General features: G+C 36.2%; 1 protein-coding gene across 1 annotated transcript in view; it reads left to right on the top strand.

Moving 5' to 3' along the window:
- Nucleotides 1-21686, top strand: part of LOC125857508 (malate dehydrogenase [NADP], chloroplastic) — a 1084261-nt gene that overhangs the window by 983147 nt on the left and 79428 nt on the right. The window lies entirely within an intron of this gene.

Below are 21686 nucleotides of genomic sequence, written 5' to 3' on the forward strand. Positions count from 1 at the left end.
TACAATAACACTTTGTACAAGATCACCTTATAACCATAAGAATACCTTCACATATTTACCTTCACATAGTACTATAACACTTCATAACTTGATAACACTTTAATTCAATAGATAATGCCTTCAAGGCCATATTCATAGTACAATCCATAATTAAACACCTCCACCATAAGTGGATCAAACCAAACAAGAACAATTATATCAATAATATGAGATTAAGCCAACTTACCATCCTCCAAAGCCATCCTCAACATTAATCAATAGATATAGAAAATCATAAACATCAACAATACAATCTATTCTAAGCATAAATTCATCAATACCCAATCATTATCAACAAACCCATTTCGTAAGTCAAATATAGAAATTTGTGAAATCAAGGGTTCACGAGATTTTTCACTTGAAAACATCAATTTAATATCAACAATATCACAATCCATCATTTAAAACCATTTAATGCAAGAACCCTTGAGTAGAGTAAGAAATAGAAGTTTTTCATAACTTTTGAGAATTTGAAAACCCTTTGAAATTGGTTCTAAAGCGAAAACTACCTTTAGATAAAGAGCCGCCATACCTTAGTATTGAGAAAACCCACGAAAATTTGATGCAAGAAACCTTCAATTCGAAACCCTAGCTCCAGCTTGACCTTTGCCTTCAATGGTGTTCCAGAGAGAACCCTTTTTTTGAAGAATGAATTACAACAATACCTTTTTAAAAGTTTTAATACCATATATAGTTATTAGAAATAAAATAAATATATCCACTTCTTAATTTAACTAAAAGTAATATTTACGAAAACACCCCTTGCCTACATGGACCTACCAAATAAAACTAAGGCAAAGTCCAATTTTTATTTTGGAAAATTTCATAACTCCAATTTATGCTTAAACTTTAAAAATTCATACGTTAGGCTCTAGTTTCACCTATCTATTTTTAGGGTCGCTACACTATCAACATCTTCTGAATCAATTCATCCACACAGGGAACACAAATTCTCCCCTTAAAACTGAGCACACCACCTGCATCAAAAGTCGCACCTTGTGCCTTTCCAGACACTATGTTCTTTCTGAGCTGATTCAAACTCTCATCCTTAAACTGCTTGGCCTTGATCTCCTCAATGAATGTGGGTTTCACTTCAATACTGGCTAATACCCCACCTTTCTTTGAGATGCCCAACTGCATTAACTTAGACTCCAAGGTTTGAATATCATTGGTCAAAGGTTGCTTGGACACACCCAAGCTAGCTAGACTACCCATACTCACGGTCTTCCGGCTTAGTACGTCTGCCACCATATTAGTCTTACCCGAATGATAGTAGATGATAGTCCTTGAGTAACTCCATCCACATCCGCTGCCTCAGGTTCAAGTCCTTATGAGTTCACATGTTGTAGACTACAATAATCAGTAACCACCTCACACTTGACAACAATAAGGTAATGTTGTCATATCTTGAGGACAAACACTACCGCTGCCAACTCCAAGTCATACGTCGGATAGTTCTCTGATGCACCTTCAGCTATCGCGATGCATAAGCTATGGCATTTCTTTCCTGCATCAACACAACATCCAATCCCGAATGTGAAACATTACAATAAACAATGAAATTTTTACCTTCCACCGGCAGTGTCCGAATATGTGTTGTGGTTAAAAAAGTCTTGAGCTTTTTGAAGTTGTCGTCACATCTGTTAGTCCACTCAAAAGGCACCTCTTTTTTAGTTAGCCTTCTCAAATGTGTGGCGATAGAAGCAATTCTTTTCACAAACCATCGATAGTAGCTGGTGAGCCCCACAAAACTCCTAACTTCAGTCACAGAGCTAGGTCGGACCCAGTTCTTGACTTCTACGATCTTTTGGGGATCTACCATTACCCCTTCATTTGAAACCACATGCCCCAAAAAGGAAACTGAAGTCAACTAGAACTCACACTTGGAAATTTTTGCATACAACTTCTGTTTTCCAAGGATACTCAAACCAACACGAATATGGTCGGCATGTTCTTCCTTACTCTTTGAATAAACCAAAATGTCATCAATAAAGACGATAACAAACGAATCTAGGATTGGTTTGAACACACCATTCATCAAACTCATGAATGTTGCAGGTGCATTAGTCAACCCAAACGAGATCACTAAAAACTCATAGTTCCCATAACGGGTCTTGAATGTCGTTTTGGGTACATCCTCAGGACTAATCTTTAACTGATGGTAACCAGATCTTAGGTCAATTTTAGAGAACACTGATGCACCATGCAGCTGGTCAAAGAGGTCATCTACCTGAGGCAATAGATACTTATTTCGAATGGTGACCCTATTTAACTGTCGATAGTCTATGCACATCCTCACACTACCATCCTTCTTCTTAACAAACAAGACAAGAGTACACCACGGGGAAGCACTAGAACGGATAAAAACTTTATCAAGAAGCTCCTAGATTTGAGCTTTAATTTCTCTTAATTATGTTAGAGTCATGCGATAAGGAGGAATGGAGATGGGGCGAGTGCCCGATTCCAACTCAATGAAGAAATCTATATCCTTATCTGGAGGCATACCAAGCAAATTGGTAGGAAACACTTCGTTCAATTCAGACACTACGGGAAAAGACTCAATAGAGAGAGACTCAGCATCAACATCCCCAATATGATCTAAATATTCCAAACACCCCTGCCCCACCAGTTTCCTTGCCTGAACGAAAGATATGAACTTAGCTAGCTTAGGCTTGTACACTACTGCTCGCTAAAACTTTTCCCTACCCGAGATCTCTAGAGTCACAGACTTAGCATTACAATTAAGCACAACATAATAGAGGGACAACCAAGTCATGCCTAAGATTATATCAAAGTCAGTCATATCCAGAATAACCAAATCAGCACAAGTCTGAAAACCCATAAACAGGACAAAACAAGCACGATAGACATGAGTGACTATGACAGACTCTCCAACTAGGGTAGAAACATGAATGGGGGCATTAAACACATCACAAATTGCATCAAATCCCAAGGCAAACTAAACTGACACATATGAATTAGTAGAATCTGGATCAAACAAAACAGTAGCCCTTCGATCAAAGAAAAAAATAATACATGTGATCACTGCATCAGACACCTCAGCCTTGGTCTTACCTGGAAAAGTATAGCATTGAGCCCTATCTTCTTGATAGGCAACCTCCTTGCCTGGCAGCACTGCTCAACTACATGCATTACCATTTTTTTGGCCTCCACGGCCTCGCAGATTTCTTCCTCGTCCACTTGTGGGCATCATCTGCTATTACTACCGTTACCCGCTGGTACCACTACTCTGGTTTGTTGTTGTACGGGGTCATACATGCGCGGATGGGGACAATCTCTCTTCATATGTCCAGGTTCTCCACAATTGTAACACACTTAATAACTTAACCAAGTAAGCATCACTACTATTATAGTAGTCATATCATGACTCTCTTTGATATACACTCAATCTAGAAAATCGTAGTAGAAATTCTAAACTCAATTCTCGAAACATATTATGACAACAATACTAAATGCATTTTCCAAACTAATGGTGTTCATTATCTAGCCGTCCCTTACAGAACTTCTTGAATGTTGTCACCTTGGCAAAGTCTTCTGACTATACCCTCTTCTACCTCCGTCACAAAATTAACCACTTCTTGAAAAGATTTTTTGCTGAAGCAGCCACCTATAAGCTTGAATATGCAAATTTGACCTTAATCATTTCACAAAGTGATGAATTTGCTCTTTTAGACTGAAGCAAAGTGGAGTACCATATTTGGATAAAACACAAATTTTTGTCTTATAGGATGCAATAAATATATTATGTTGCCCTATATTTAGAAAATCATCTCTTCTCATATCCCTCAAAGTTCAGGGTATATACTTCTCCATAAAGAAAGTAATAAAATGTTTCTCAAGTCATGAGTAGTGCATTTACTAGTCGGAACTCAACATGAGAAAACCACCACATTTTGGTATCTCCCTTGAACTGGAATATTATAAATTTAACACCAAATTGCTCTACCGTATCCATCTTATGAAGCAAATCATGACAATCAACAAGGAAATCATAAGCATCTTCAGATTCAGTACCCACGAATAATGGGGATTTCAACTTTAAGAACTTAACAAAAAGATCATGTTGGTCACTAGTCTTTACATGCCCACATTGAATTAGGGAAACATGCTTATTTGGAAGGATGCATCATCTCTTACTAGTGTTGGTGTTACCACTTCTGTTACTCTAGTTCTGACCATAGAGTGAAGGAGGAAAGATATCAATTTGTATCACCTAGATACCAATTGAATTCAAGTAATAGCACGAAAGAAACAAAGAAATAAGTTTTCCTAAAGTTCAATAGCCTCTCAAAGAAAAGTACAGACGTCTCCATACTGTTTCGCAAGACTCCACTAGACTCGTTTTGGTACACTGAAAGCAACAAACCTAGGGCTCTGATACCAACTTTGTCACGACCCAGACCGCCATGAGTGGCACCCACACTAACCCTCCGGTGGGAGAACCACTACTACAACCCGACTAAAAAACTGAAAGAAACTAAACCATTTAAAGATATGAAAGCAGGTTTGAATGACGAATTCAATAAGGAGTTCCTATAAACTCCAGAAGTGTAACAAACAACTATCACAAAAATTAAACCCCTAGAACTGAAAGTCATTGTACCAACTTCACTAATCAGCAAGTCTAAAAAAAGGGAGTGCAACCCCGATAACTAAATATAAAAAAGTCTAAACATATAGTCTGAGTCCAAAAAGAATAGACTAAATTAATTATGGATCTATGACAGCCTAAAAGAACTGGTTCACCCTTGAACGTGATCTCGGTCAATGATCTCCTAACTGAAGTCTGTCAATAGCCGCTTGAAGAAGCTTTGTGCTCAACAAAGAAAGAGCAATTGCAATATCAGTACACGAAATCACGGTGTACTGGTAGGATCACGTGGTTATTTAGTAAGCAAAATATACACAAGAAATTACAACACGATAAACACACATATACGGAATGCATAATTCAGTTATTATTTAAGAGCAATATATAATTTCCCGATATCAATGACAGGTAGATATGAACGTAATAATCACGAGTGGTCCTCTTACGGAATCCACACCCAAACTGTTAATGTGTCGGAACCTGACACTCGATCCAATATACATGTGTCGAAACGTGACATTCGGTCCAATATATATATCGAAAAGTGACACCCGATCCAATATATGTGTCAGAACGTGACACCCGATCCAGTCAGCACAACCGTAGTCACAATCACACCCATAATGAACAGTACTCATAGTCATACAATTAAGTAATAGGTTCATGGCATGTAATTTTTCACACATAATCATTTCATTAGATTTGATTCACATTCCCTATTCACATACATGAACGCATACAATGAAGCAATTACTGGCATATATCACACAACAGGAAATCAAACCATCACTTACCTCGAAACCAAGCCTGAATACTCCTAAGACACTTGAGCCTTCCCCTTCTAGAGTCTTTCAGCTTATTCTTGGTCTAAAACAAGTAATTAATGCAAGGATCAATAAATAAGGCCTAATTTACCTAGATTATATTAAAATATCAACCCAAGGCCAAACCCATGATCCTAATGTTCAACTAGGGCTTTTCCCATCATTAACTTCAGGCCAAAACCCTCCCCCAACGATAATTTACAAGGATTCTAAGTTCTAAGAATCGAAATACAAATTAGGGGAGTAATTAACTTACCTTTAGCGTGAGAATTTGTGGGAATCAAATAAGAAACTTCTTTGGGTCGTCCCTTAGCTCTTAAGAACGAAGTTTTGTAGAAAATAACACTTTTGGGAGTTTTTTCCCGATTTAAGTCGCGACTGACCTTCCATGGCGGGCCCTATCCCGCTACAGCGGGCCCCCCTAGCGGGATAAATTCCACCCCATAGTCTTGCACGAAGACTGAAACTCATAATTTGAGTTCCAAGCTCACATTTCACAGCACACCTTCAAACCTAGACGTTCTAAAACTACCATTTCACGCCAAGATAAGTTTTGGGAGTTCTATTCGCCCGAATTCGATTTTGTAAACTCGTGCAGGCTCCTTAACGTCTTGGCTATCCACCCACGTTATCAAACTCATAAGTTATCCCCCATCCATTAATGGATTGCCTTAGACCTCACCTGACTCAGATTTCGTCCAAGTCTAGCCTAGGCTAGAAATTTCCAAGTTACTACTCAGAAAACTCCTATATTCCTTCCCCATTGGCCTTTCCATAACGACGGGGACAGGTTGTTACATTATGTTTGAGGACAGACATGGCTTTTAGTACTGGATAATGTAATGACATAGAAGGTTATTTTTGAAAATGTTCATAAAATTACCCTTTTACCCCCTTTTGGACAGTTGCTTTGAGTCATTTATATTTAGCCGGTGAAGGGTTTTTGAAAATTTTGAGCTACTCGTTTAGCTACAGTTAATTAATTAGTGGGTAAATTTTAATAATTAATTTTAGGAAAAATTACTTAAATACACAACACTTCTTTACCTATTCTCAATATTTCCCTACTCTTTTACTAAAATACAAAAATCCCTTATTTTCCCCCAATTCAACTTAACCGGATACTTTATTAGTTTAAGTATCCGCTTGTTATTAATTAAAGTATCCGCGCTGCTATATTATGCATCCGCCCGTTAATTAAGTATTTGTGCTGCTAACAACTTAATAATTTAAGTATCTGCCCGTTATTAATTAAAGTATCCGTGCTGCTATATTAAGTATCCACACTGCTATATTATGTATCCGAAAAACACTAAAAAAAGGGATTTTTGGTAATTAATGAAAGAGTAAGGAAAGGAAGTAATTTATTTCTTATACTATGTCATTTGCCTAATTTTTACTTAATTTTAATAAGTTGTTAATGGGCCAAGCCCATAATTTATTTAATACCCTATACCACTTGGCCCATATGTTGAGATAAGTTAAAAAGGTTTAACAGTTTTTAAATTATAATTGAGGAGAAACAAAAAATAAAAAATCACATCGCTTAACAAAAGCAGGCAATTGAGAGCCGAAACAAAAGTCATCACTTGTCGAAGCTTTCAGGTAATTGTTTAAAATTTGATGATTCCTTTTTAAATTATATTTGGTTAACTAGAAATGGTGAAAATTTATCATAATGGAGGCAATAAAATACGACATCCGTTGGCAGTAATGGTATGACAACAATGGTAGAATTATCATGTTAGAGTATTAGCCTAAGATAGTTGAAAATTTGGGTGTATGCATAGATGCTACATTATTATTATTTTATTATTACTATCTGTTAGTGGTAACAAATTAGTTTTTAAATTGTTTAAGATCAAGTCTTCCCAATAGTGGGTATGTACTTTTGGTGGGTTAATGTATACAAGGTCATGGTGATGTAGTAATTATGGTTTGAGGTGTTTAGAGAGTTATAGAGTGAGGAAGTGGTGATTCTGCAATTTGTAGTTCCTAGTGAATGAACTGATGATTTTACAAACCGTATTCTTTGGTAATATTTAATTCTTTTCCGGATCCTCCTTATAATTATCACACTAAATTCAAGATTTGATATAATGAGATAATAATTAAATATTAATTAAATATTAGATGTATTATATTATATGAATACAATTATATTTATGATATTTGAAGGAATTAAGACCTAACCCTAGGATTGAAATTTGGAGAATATGAGAGTTGACATATTAATTGACATCAAGATTAAGAACTTGATTATAGATTTGAGTGAGTTTTTGAGTCGAGACTGGACACATAGTAATGGTGTTGTTAGTTTTGAAATCTTATTGTGATTATTTATTTGAATAGATTGTATTGATTTGGAAGTACAATGAAAGAGGAAGACTCGAGTCCCGAAGTAGCTGCTCGATTGTTTGAGGCAAGTGGATTCTCAATCCTTATTAAATGTATAGAATCGTGTATTTTCTTGTGGTATATGTGTAAGGGAGTAATGGGACTTGGTGATGTGTTGACTCTTCCATATTGAATCATTTTAATGATGAAAAAAGGGTAATAAAGGCAATGTGATTAATTATTGGTGTGTGATGTGTTGAGAATGGTTTGAAAGGCTTATTGATTCATTGTTGATGTTATACCACGATTGTGTTGTTGTGAATTATGCATTGTTATGAAAATTGTCATCTCCTCATTATTTGTGTGAACATGTTATTTGCATTGGTTCTGAGACATGGTTGGGACAAGTGTTATGTGAATTGAGGAAAATTCAGAAATTAAAGAGGATGTACCATTTTGAGGGACGTGACGCTCGTCGCGATAAATATTATGATTCGACGGATGTGTCGCACGCTGTGACAGATTCTATTATCGAGGGACGTGTAGCACGCTGCGGTGGATTTTATTATCGAAGTTCGTGTCGCATGCCGCGAGAGATGCATGGATAGATATGTCCCCCATGGATCCCGGAGTGAGAGACAGCGGGTGTGTATCGTTAGGTCAGACATGCATCACTATACTTGATATTGCATTTCATTGCATTGTGCATCTTTATCATTTGTGAACTTACGAGTACTTTTCTATGAAATTTGTGACTGGTGACTCAATCTTGTGTGTTGTTAATCTGTAATTGTTGAAGTGAGCTGGTTGAACTAAGTGCTATGTAAATTGTGAACTGTTAGGTTGGACTGATTTTGTCACACCCTGATATTACACCCCGAACGTGGCTAGCACTCGAGAACCATTGTTGGCCCCAAGCGAACCCTTGGCCTCGCTTACTTACTCAGCGGAAGACTATATGCAATAACAAAGGAATTCAAATGCTAAACAACTTAACTGTCTCAAACTGAACTCATAATGTTTTGAAAATAAACATTTAACTTAGCCAAACTCACAACTCAAATATGATCATAAGTCAATAACGAAATGATGACGAATAAACTAACATCTGACTGATTATCTACGAAGCCTCTAAAACAACTGAGATGGATGTCGGAACAGGCCCACGACATCCTAATGAATTATCTATACTGAAAGTAAACAAAAGGGATCCTCCGGAATGCAAAGAGGCTCACCAACAGACTCTGAACTACTCACTGGATCAACGATGCGCTAGATGTCGATCCTAATTACCTGCGTCTGCATCATAATACGATGCAGGACAACTGACATCAGTACATTGAATGTACGAGTATGCGAGTTGCGATGCTAAACACAACATAGGCTTGAAAAGAATCTGAAAGGAACTGAAGAACTTACCTGGCTCAACTCAACTCAGCATAACTAAACTCATTTCAATATAAAGTAGTTTAAAACAAGTGCAATATAAAGAAAAGTTGTTTAAAACATGATGTCAACTCTGTGTGTATGCAAAGATACAAATAACTCTGAGATGTATGTAAAAATACAAATAAACTGATGTATATAAAAATACAAAGTACTGTTGTGGGAGTTTATCTAACCGACAACCATCACATAAGAGCTATTGTGATGATACAGCGATCTCCCTCACGCTGCCAGCGCATCCTAAACCCTACCAGGGGTATAGGACCTAAATTACTAAGTGGATCCACTAGTCTACGCGAAAAGGATTCATCTAAAAAGTATGACCATTTTCTACCCATGATGGCTACATGGTTTATAGAGACGTGAGTTATCTGAACTCAAGCTCGTCCCCATATCGGTGCTCAATACTACTTCCAAAATATGATACAAGCTCTTTATGTTTAAAACATACTTCTTTCTGTGATTTGAGATAATTGCTCAAAACTTAGCTCAAAGGCTATCTTGAAAATCAAAGTTTCCCCTCTTGCTTAATTATGAAAGCATTTACTCTTTTATAAAAACTAGCTCAAAGGCTCTTTGGAAATCAATGTTTTCCTTTCTTGTTTAAATGTGAAAACATTTTAAACCCTTTGGGAATACGTAGTTCCCATATACTTTTGAAGAAATGAACTTCAAGCTTTACTATTTACTCATTACTCAACTCAAAACTTAAGTCTTAAAACAAAGTTAAAACGTTTGTAAAAGACTTTTAAAAAAAGAAACTTTATGAACTTCTCTTAACTTAACTCTTGACTTCTTGACTTGACTCCTAACTGATCCTTAAATTGAATTATGGATTCAAGGATCGTGATTTCTGATAGGAAAGAATTCATGATGTTTAGGAATGAATTTAGATAGTTAAACATGAGAAAAAGACCAAAAATCAATATCTGAGGGTATCCGCGACGTGGAGACATATTTAATTTTTAGTTTCGAAAATGACTTCTGAGGCAGAAGACTTCGTGACGGCTACACAACGCGAAACAAAAATTTCCAAAACTGGAAACTAGCCCCGTGACGCGCCACTGATGTCGGATTTCGTCCGACGACATCTCTTCTTCGTTTTTCAGCTCTAAACTTCGTGGGTTCTTTTACCCAACACTTAGAATCGATTAAATATTCAAAGTACATCATATTCTACTCAAAATCGAACCTAAAATCACATATTAGGATCAAACAACTCCTTAATGAATTCAACGAAACAAGAATCTAATGAAACTTCAACAAACCTATTCAAGAACTCAATTTCTAAGCTTTCAAGAACTTAAATTCGCTGAAATAAATCATGATTGGCGCATGGGTTAATTAACCCAACGTTATGTGATCTCACATACCTTGTAGGGATCACCCCCGACGAAATTCACAAGCCAAACTCGATGATCTTGACGAATCTTGAACGTTCTTCTCTTTTCTCCTCTTTTCTCCCCTTCTTTTCTCTTCTCTCAAAACCCTAAAAAAAATTTCCAAAAGCGTAAACTGAAAAAGTTCAGTTTGGACCCCTAAGTAAATACCATAAATAATTTAAAATAAAAGGGTAAGGAAAAGACCAAACTACCCTTCAAAAATCCGAATTTGGGCTTTCCTTAATCAGACAACCCAACTTCTAAAGGGAATAATTTACCTTTACGAACTCGGAATCGTGCAAACTTGGCGACGTTGGAAAGATCATTCCAATAGCTTTCCAACCATATCTGGAAGTACACCTAACTCATCCTGAGCTAGGATTTATGTCCGTTTGAATTTGACCAAAAACTCATTTTTCCTAACCTAAACAAATTACCAGATTTTCAATTCTTTCCAAAAATGACTATTTCCAATTCTTAGCTTCTTCCTTGCTATTTCAAATTGCGAGATGTTACAATATCTCTCCCTTGGTCTGCATTTTCTCCGGACTCAAAGAGATGTGGATATCTCTTTTTCATATCTTCCTCAGCTTCCCAAGTAGTTTCTTTAAAAAATTGGTTCTTCCAAAGAACTTTGATTGATGTTACCTCTTTTGTTCTCAACTTGCGAACTTGGCAATCTAGAATCTGAATATGAATCTCCTCATAAGACAAGCTATCCTTGATACCAATATCTTCGGTTGGTATGATAAGTGAAGGATTTCCCATGCACTCCTCTAACATGGAGACATGGAATACCGAATGAACCGATGTTAACTCTTGTGGTAACTCCAATTCATAAGCTACCATGCCAATTCTTTTGGAAATTCTGTAAGGACCAACATACTGGGGACTAAGTTTCCCCTTCTTACCCAAACCTCATAACTCCCTTCATGGGTGAAACTTTCAAGTACACCCAATCACACAATCCACCTTGATACCTCAAAACTGTTCAAAAACCATCACTTTTTGCTTATGAACACTTGCCTTTAATTCAAGCAATAAAGGATATTGGTCGTGCTTTCATTTTACTTCTAAAACTAATGATGATTCAGTCTCATTCATCACCACCACTCCTCCTTCTGTGGTATCCATTAGTAGAACTCATAATCGTGCAAGTTTATGCACATCTTTAGCTAACTCTTTCTTATCTTCCTCAACATGGGCGATACTATCCATAGAAAACCTGCTTAAGGCATCAGCAACAACATTAGCCTTACATGGGTGGCAAAGAATACTCATGTCATAACCCTTGAGTAATTCTAGCCACCTCCTTTGTCTAAGATTAAGCTCTTTCTAACTAAACACATACTAAAGGCTCTTATGATCGGTGAACACATCCACATGCACACCATAAAGATAATGACGCCATATTTTCAAAGCAAATACTACGGCAACCAACTCTAAGTCATGTGTTGGATAGTTCTTCTCATGAACATTCAACTATTCGGAGGCATAAGCTATAACTTTGTCATTCTGCGTTAATACACAACCCAAGCCAACTCTAGATGCATCACAATACACCACAAAACCTTGACTACCTTCCGATAAGGTCAAAACAGGGGCAGTAGTTAACCTNAACTTTGTCATTCTGCGTTAATACACAACCCAAGCCAACTCTAGATGCATCACAATACACCACAAAACCTTGAGTACCTTCCGATAAGGTCAAAACAGAGGCAGTAGTTAACCTCTTTTTCAATTCCTGAAAGCTTTTCTCACAAGCTTCAAACCATTGAAACTTCACTGTCTTCTGAGTCAACTTGGTCAAAGGAGACGAAATAGACGAGAACCCTTTGACGAACCTTCTATAATAGTCAGATAACCCCAAGAAACTCCTAATATCCATTGGAGATGTGGGTCTAGGCCAGTTCTGCACTGCCTTTATCTTCTGAGTGTCAACTCTAATTCCATCACCGAAAACTATATGGCCCAAAAAAGCCACAAACTCAAGCCAAAACTCACACTTAGAGAACTTGACATACAACTTCCTATCTTTCAAAGTCTGAAGAACTATTCTGAGATGGCTAGCATGATTTTCTTCATTCCTTGAACAGATTAGTATGTCATCAATGAAGACTATAACAAACATAGCTAAATAAGGTTTGAAGACTCTATTCATAAGGTCCATGAACGCTGCTGGTGCATTAGTCAAACCGAACGACATGACCAGAAACTCATAATAACCTTAACGGGTCCTGAATATTGTCTTTGGAATATCACATTCCCTTACTTTCAACTGCTCTTATAACTTTTTCAACTCTGTTGGTGCCATTCTATATGGCGGAATAGATATAGGACGTGTATTTGGAAGAAGGTCTATACCGAAGTCTATTTCTCTCTCAGGTGGGACTCCGAGTAGATCATCTGGAAAGACTTCTAGGAACTCTTTTACTACTGAAACTGACTGAACATGAGGTATCTCAACACTAGAATCATTAACTCAGACTAAGTAATAGACACACCCCTTAGAAACTAACTTCATTTCCTTAAGGTGAGGAATAAAACGACCCTTAGGCACTGTTGAACTACTTTTCCACTCTAAGACTGCTCATTTGGAAACATGAAACTTTACAACTCGAGTTTTATAATCAACTGAGGCATAAGCAGCATGAAGTCAGTCCATACCTAGAATGACATCAAAATCTACCATGGTACTCTTGTGATTGATGGAAACGGAACAATCACGATAAACTTTTTCTGCTAGAATAGAATCACCAACAAGTGTAGAAACACTGAATGGTTCACTAAGTTGTTCAGGAATAACATCAAAATCCATAGCAACATAAGGAGTTACAAAAGGTAAACTCGCTTCTGGGTCTAGCAAAGCATAACTAGTAAAGTCAAAGACTTGGATCATACCAGTGACAATATCTGGTGAATCTTCTTGCTCTTGGCGACTATTGATAGCGTAAAAGCGGTATGTTCCTTTGCCAGTACCTGAAGTAGCTCATCTAGGTGCAGTTGTGTCTGGTAAATCAACTGAAGAAGATTGAGATTTATTACCCTCTTTACCATTACTCAGCCTGTTCTTAGGACACTCCCTCATAAAATGACCGTTCTGACCACACTTGAAACAACCAGTGGAGCCATCACGACAAATCCATGAGTGGTTCCTACCACACTTAGTACATGCAGGAGGCTTACTACCCATTTGTGCAATACTGCGTTGAGAGTAGGTAGGTTTAGCTCTGAAACTCTGAGAATTCTGACTATTGTACTCACATTTATTCTTAGGTGCAGGTGCACTAGCGGATGATCGGGCAGGTCCCTTCTGTTTCTGTTGGAAGGAAGACAGGTTCGCACTACTCTTTTGCTGACTGAACTCGTTCCCTGATGTCTTAACCCTCTTATTCTTAAACTCTTCTCTATCCTTCAGCTTATTCTCCTCAACTTGTTGTACATGGATCACAAGCCTTGATAGGTCCATATCCCCAATCATAATAGTTGTCTTGCCTTTCTTGCTTGACTGACGAGATAACCCAGCAACAAATAAACTCATCCTGCTCCTCATATCAGCAATCATCTCCGGAGCATTGCGGGAAAGTTGTGTGAACTTCAGACTGTACTCATGAGCACTCATAGACTCCGCATTAAGGGTGAGAAACTCTCTTATTTTTGCCTCTCGCAACTCAGGGGGAAAGAAAAGCCCCATGAGAGCACTCTCAAACACAGCCCAACTCATTATTGGCGCATCCTCAGCCCTATTCTTTTTCCATTCGTCGAACCAGATTCTAGCGACACCCTTCATTTGGTATGCAGCTAGTTCCACCCTCTCCGCATCAGCAATATGCATCACATCAAATACCTTTTTCAGCTCCTCAATGAAGTTCTCAGAATCCTCAGTGACACTTGAACCTGTGAAGCTTGGTGGGTTCATCCTTAAAAGCTCACGGATCCTTGAAGTATCAGCCACTTCCTGTTGATTATCTCTTTGTCCAACTTGATAGGTCGCAACTTGACTTAACATCCGGATAGCTTCACAGAATTCAGCCTTGGTGACCTCTCCTTGTGGTTGCACTTCTAGTGCATTAGGTACCCCTTGTTCCTAGACATTTCTCCAAGCAGGACGACCTCCGAAAGCTATTCGTGGAGGCATGATTATCTGGAAACACGCGCAAGCACGAATTAAAGAGAAACTTTTTAGAAATCAAACTCTAATACACGAAATGAGTGTGAAAGAAGTGAGAAATTTTCCTAAATGTTACAGCCTCATAATTAGAGATGTTGCGTGCTTCACACCGATAAATAGGACTCTATATACACGACTTCATAGACTCCCTAGTACTCTTGAACTCTGTGCTCTGATACCAAATTTGTCACTCCTCGAGCCTACACCCCGGACATGGCGGCACTCGAGAATCATTGCTAGCCCCAAGCGAACCCTTGGCCTCGCTTACTTACTCAGCGGAAGATTATATGCAAAAACAAAGGAATTCAAATGCTAAATAACTTAACTGTCTCAAACTGAACTCATAATGTTTTGAAAATAAACATTTAACTAGCCAAAATGACAACTCAAATATGATCATAAGTCAATAACGAAATGATTACGAATGAACTAACATCTGACTACCTATCTATGAAGCCTCTAAAACAACTGAGATGGATGTCGAAACAAGCCCACGACATCCTAATGAACTATCTAATATTGAAAGTAAACAAAAGGGATCTTCCGGAATGCAAATAGGCTCACCAACAGACTATGAATTGATCACTGGATCAACGATGCGCTGGATGTCGATCCTAATTACTTGCGTCTGTATCATAATACGATGCAGGCCGACTGGCATCAATACATTGAATGTACGAGTATGCGAGTTACAATGCTAAACAAAACATAGGTTTGAAAAGAATCTGAAAGGAACTGAAGAACTTACCTGGCTCAACTCAATTGAACTCATTTCAATATAAAGTAGTTTAAAACAAGTGCAATATAAAGAAAAATTATTTAAAACATGTTGTCAACTCTGTGTGTATGCAAAGATACAAATAACTCTGAGATGTATGTAAAAATACAAATAAACTGATATATATAAAACTACAAAGTACTGCTGTGGGAGTTTCTCTAACCAACAACCATCACATAAGAGCTATTGTGATGATACAGCGATCTCCCTCACGCTGCCAACGCATCATATACCCTACCAGGGGTATAGGACCTAAATTACTAAGTGGATCCACTAGTCTATGCGAAAAGGATTCATCTAAAAAGTATGACCCTTTTCTACCCATGATGGCTACATGATTTATGTAGACATGAGTTATCTAAACTCAAGCTCGTCCCCATATCGGTGCTCAATACTACTGCCAAAATATGATACTAGCTCTTTATGTTTAAAACATACTTCTTTCTGTGATTTGAGATAATTGATCAAAACTTAGCCCAAAGGCTATCTTTTTAATCAAAGTTTTCCCTCTTGCTTAATTATGAAAGCATTTACTCTTTTCTGAAAAACTAGCTCAAAGGCTCTTTTGGAAATCAAGATTTTCCTTTCTTGTTTAAAGTCCCCATATACCTTTGAAGAAATAAACTTCAAGATTTACTCTTTACTCGTTACTCAACTCAAAACTTAAGTCTTAAAACAAAGTTAAAACGTTTGTAAAAGACTTTTAAAAAAAGAAACTTTCTGAACTTCTCTTAACTTAACTCTTAACTTCTTGACTTCTCTTGACTTGACTCCTAATTGATCATTAAATTGAATTATGGATTCAAGGATCGTGATTTGTGATAGGAAAGATCTCATGATGTTTAGGAATGAATTTAGATAGCTAAACATGATAAAAAGACCAAAAATCAATATCTGAGGGTGGGTCCGCGACGCGGAGACATATTTAATTTTTAGTTTCGAAAATGACTTCTGAGAAAGAAGACTCCATGACGGCTCCGCGACGTGAAACGAAAATTCCCAAAACTGGGAACCAGCTCCGCAATGTGCCACTGATGTCGGATTTCGTCCGACGAAATCTCTTCTTCATTTTTCGACTCTAAACCCTCTAAACACCGCTGGTTCTTTTACCCAACACTTATAATCGATTAAATGTTCAAAGTACATCAGACTCTACTCAAAATCGAACCTAAAATCATAGATTAGGATCAAACAACTCCTCAACGAATTCAATGAAACAAGAATCTAATGAAACTTCAACAAACCCATTCAAGAGCTCAATTTCTAAGCTTTCAAGAACTTAAATTTGCTGAAATAAATCATGATTGGCGCATGGGCTAATTAACTCAATGCTATGTAATCTCACATGACTTGTAGAGATCACCCCCAACGAAATCCATAAGCAAAACTCGACGATCTTGACGAAATTTGAATGTTCTTCTCCTTTCTCCTCTTCTTTTCTCTTCTCTCAAAACCTTAACTTTTTTTCCAAAAGAGTAAACTGACTAAGTTCAGTTTAAACCCCTAAGTAATTACCAAAAACAAATTAAAATAAAAGGGTAAGGAAAAGACCAAACTACCTTTCAAAAATTTGGATTTGGACTTTCCCTATCCAACGGCCCAACTTCCAAAGAGCATTACTTACTCATAAGAACTCGAAATCGCACAAACTCGGCAGCGTAAACTCGGCGGCATTGAAAAGATCATTCCAAGTGCTTTCCAACCATCTCTGGAAGTACATTTAACTCATCTTGAGCTAGAAGTTATGGTCGTTTGAAGTTGACCAAAAACTCACTTTTCCTAACCTAAACAAATTTCCAGATTTTCAATTCTTTCCAAAAATGACTATTTCCAATTCTTAGCTTCTTCCTAGCTATTTCAAATTGCGAGCTGTTACAGGTTTTTATGCAGGTTTTAGTTATGGAGGTTTGATTTGGGTGTAAGGAGTACTCGTATTCTATTCCCTTCGCTTGTGTTTAGAAGTTTACTTGTTGAGTACTGTGTGGTTTGGTACTCACCCATTGCTTCTACATTTTTGTAGGTTACGAGCCCGGATCTTCGTAACACTTTCTATTCTCTTCTTTTTTTAGGCTTTCTATGGAGATTTGTGAGGTAGTTATTTGTCATCTCAGCGGACCTTCTTACTCCTATTTATGATCTTGTTTTACTTTAGTGACAACATCATTTGAGACTTGTGTTTTTCTTTCAAATCATTGTAATACATTAGAGGCTTGTGCACGTGACAACCAAGTTTTGGGGATTTAGTTAAGTTGACTTGGTATCTATATTACTACTTGTTATTAAACTTTCAATTATAGCTTATTTCCGCACTTTATCGTATTAGTTGGGTATTATGCTGAGTTGTCTTGGTGGGATAAGACGAGTGTCATCACGTCCATTTTTGGGTCGTGACAATTTTGACCAAGATAGAAAAACTAAGTAATTAATTCATGTTCATTGATTAAAAGCTTTCAAGATAATACTAAATAAGGGTACAATGTCAAAAATGGGGGGGTACAATAGTAAACTTGTCTAGTTTCTTAAAGGGCGTGAAACCTAAAATGATGACAATTAAATAGGAACTGAGGGAGTATTAACTTTGCAAGTAGTACAATTTATCTCCTAGAAAATATCAAACTTCATTAAGGGTTTGTTTGGAAAGCCACCCTGGTAATTGAATTTGATGTAATTGGGTGTAGTTACATTGTCTAGCCTGTTTGGTTGGCCGGGTAATTACTTGGTCAGCATTCAGCAGGTAATTGGGTGTAATTGATAGGGGATAATTATACTCTCCAATTTCCAGGGAGGGGCTATGAATTGCTAGTAATTACATGGTATAATTACAAGTTGATTACTCTTTTATTTCTGCTTTTTATTTCTATTTTTATTTTTATGTTTTAATTTATTTTTTATTTCTATTATTTCAAATTACTCCCTCCGTCCCATTTTATGTGGCAACATTTGATCGGGCACGGAGTTTAAGCAATAACTGAAGACTTTGAAATGTTTACCAAATTGCCCTTTAAAAAGTAGACTCACTTTTCTCTCTCCTCATAGATGTATTGGAGTATTATCTTTAAGATTAAGTGAAACCAACAAGGATAAAAGAAGAATTGTACCTTTAAATACTTACCATATAAGGAAATGTGACATTCTTTTTGGGACTGACCAAAAAGGAAATTGTGACACATAAATTGGGACGGAGGGAGTATTTTTTATTTTTATTATTGTAAAATTTTCTAAAAGTTTATTTATTTTTATTTTTTTATATTTCATTTTATTCTCATTCTCAACCTTTACTTCATGTGATTCCATGCAATTTTTCGTATTATCTTTTTTTATGCCATGCATTTTCTTTACTGACATAATTTTGATAGTATTCTAATTTTTAAATTAAAGTAAAATTTATTGTTGAGTAAGGTAATAGACTTACGTTTTCCTTTTCTCTTAAATCATATTTATGTATGTTATGTTGAAATTTGACATAAGACTAATTTGTATTGAATTTAGAACTTATGTTATATTTTCAGTTTCATTTGTTTTAGTAGTATTGACTTGAGACTTCACTTCACAAGTCAGTTGTTTTTAGTTAGACTTGATAAATTATCTTTTTGCCAATTATTTTAATAATTTATGACATTTTTCTTAGAATATTAATCTTTTTGTCAAACATGCATTTCATGATGTTCATAGAAATCTTGTACTTTAAGTTTTTATGATTAATTCAACTGAATATGCTAATTTGAGAAATATAAAGAAATTATTTTCTCATAATATTAGTTAAGAACATAGCTTATTAATTAATATTTTCAAAAATAATATGTATCTTAAGTATTTAATTTAATATCATTTATAAAGTTTCTTATTCGTTAATATAAATTTTAAATAATTAACTTTTATTTTTAAAATTTAATATAACTTTATGATTATATTTGTGCAACCAAACAGTACATGTATAATTACAATGTAATTGCATTGTGGTAAACAAACAGGTCAGCATAATTACCATGCTATGTAATTACTAGGCTGGTAATTACTACCCTAGTAATTACGTCAATTCTAATTACCATGTGACTTTCCAAACAGACTCTAAAAGAAAGGGCAAATATAGAAAATATTTCAAACATTCATCTTGAACTTTGAACAATTCAATTATTTTGAACAATAAAAAAGTCCCAAAAATTTAGTTAATATGGAATAGAGGGAGTATGGCGGAAAATGTTCTCCACCGCAAATAATTTTCTAGAAAGATTATTTTGGAAAGGGAAAATACATAAATTCCCCCTCAAACTTGTCCCCAAAACTTACTTTAGCACTGTAACTTTACGTGTATTTAAATACCTCCTTAAACAACATACAAGTGAATTAAATATGACCTTAGAGGCTGACGTGGCAAATAAAAAATTTATAAGCGCGTAAATAGCATAAAAAATGAAAAGGGAAGGTAAGTGGGTCCCACTTTATCTTTTTTTAGCAACCTGTACCAGCTCTCTTTGTTTCCACCACCGGCGGTCACTTTCAAGAGAACATTTCTCGAATCAACAAATTCAACGAAACTCAACCACGCCAGACCTCACCCCAACCCCTTTGTTCTTCGTTCATCACCGTTTAAAGCTCTTGCGAGAGATCAGCCACCGTGAGACCACCAAATCTCGCTAAGAAATTTCACCACGCCGGCAACCATGGAAAAAATGTCGGCCATACCCTTTTCCTGGCTTTCCTCCATTCTTCCCTTTATTTGTTTTCATTTTTTTGCTTTTCAGGCGAGCCATCAAATCTATCGGTTTTGAGCCTAATATAACAACAATAACTCTGGTGATTGTCGTTGAAGCAATTGATGGTTGTCCATAGAGCAACCATGGTTGTTAAGCTTTAGCTTTCAAAGAACTTGCAAATAAAAATATGGAGAAATAGTAAGTTAAACAACAAAAAATGAAATTGAAAATAAACATTCCCAAGAGTATGAGCAAGAGTAGCACAACAAACCCAGCTCCAACGATGATGATAATTTTTCAAAGTTGTCGTTGAAGCACTTGCCGACGTATAGTCATTTTCACTGTTTCACACAATATGTTCGTCAAATTATTAGAAATTACGTTGTGGGTGTTGGATTTTTGCAAAGGGTAACAATTACTTTTGTATTGTATTAATTATTGAAATAATGAAGAACATGGAACAATGAAGAAGATGAGTAAACAGTGAAAATGAGAACAAAAAATGACGTGGAAAAAGAAAAAAGAAATGAAATGAAATCTGTTCACAATCTGACGTGTTATCAATGTGTCATTGAGGTGGCGCTTATGTGGCGCGTGTGTACATCACCTTCCAATTATGAAACTGGTATTGTATGTATAAGGTGGTACTTAATTCACTTGACAATTGTTTAAGGAGGTATTTAAACACCCGTACATTTATGATGCTAAAGTGAGTTTTACGGACAAGTTTAAGGGGGATTTGATTTATTTTCTCTTTTGGAAAATAAGTGGGTTTCTTACTTGTTTTTTATTGTTTGATAATTAAGCAAGAAAATATTATTCCATAAGCATTTATATATTTTCTAGCAAAACACCATAAAAGCGAAATGGAATGGATAGTGGAGATTCGTGGGTGAGAGAGGTGGGAGAATCAAAGGGTGGGGGCATTTTGGGAGAAAATAATAAATTTGAAATATCACTTATACAACTTATTTTTCATATTTTCATTAGGAAGGTCATTTTCTTTATTTTTAAGAAACTTATTTTTTTGTTGAGAAAATATTTTGATCAACCAAATATGAAAAAAAAAATAGAAAATATTTTCCTCCTTACTAAACTCAGCCTTCTGAAACCTTTTCCTTAGTTGACTAGATTTTCGAGTAATTAAAAAAAGCAGGAAACATTAATACAATTAAAAAGTAGAGTACTAGAAGAAAAAACATAGTTGAAGAAGATTAGCAACCAAACGTCATTGCGTTGCACACCTTTTTCGAGGGGTCATTGTGGAATCATTATTTTTAGGTATTTCAGTGAAGGTGGCAGGCACTAAACAACAATCATTCCCTTAAACACCACTTAATTTTTCTTTATTCCTTTGACTAGTAAACGTGAACTTCACTCATCAATTCTAGGTATTTGAATCA

The sequence above is a fragment of the Solanum stenotomum genome, chromosome 3 (genome assembly GCF_019186545.1).
Source record: "Solanum stenotomum isolate F172 chromosome 3, ASM1918654v1, whole genome shotgun sequence".
Taxonomy (NCBI): Eukaryota; Viridiplantae; Streptophyta; class Magnoliopsida; order Solanales; family Solanaceae; genus Solanum; species Solanum stenotomum.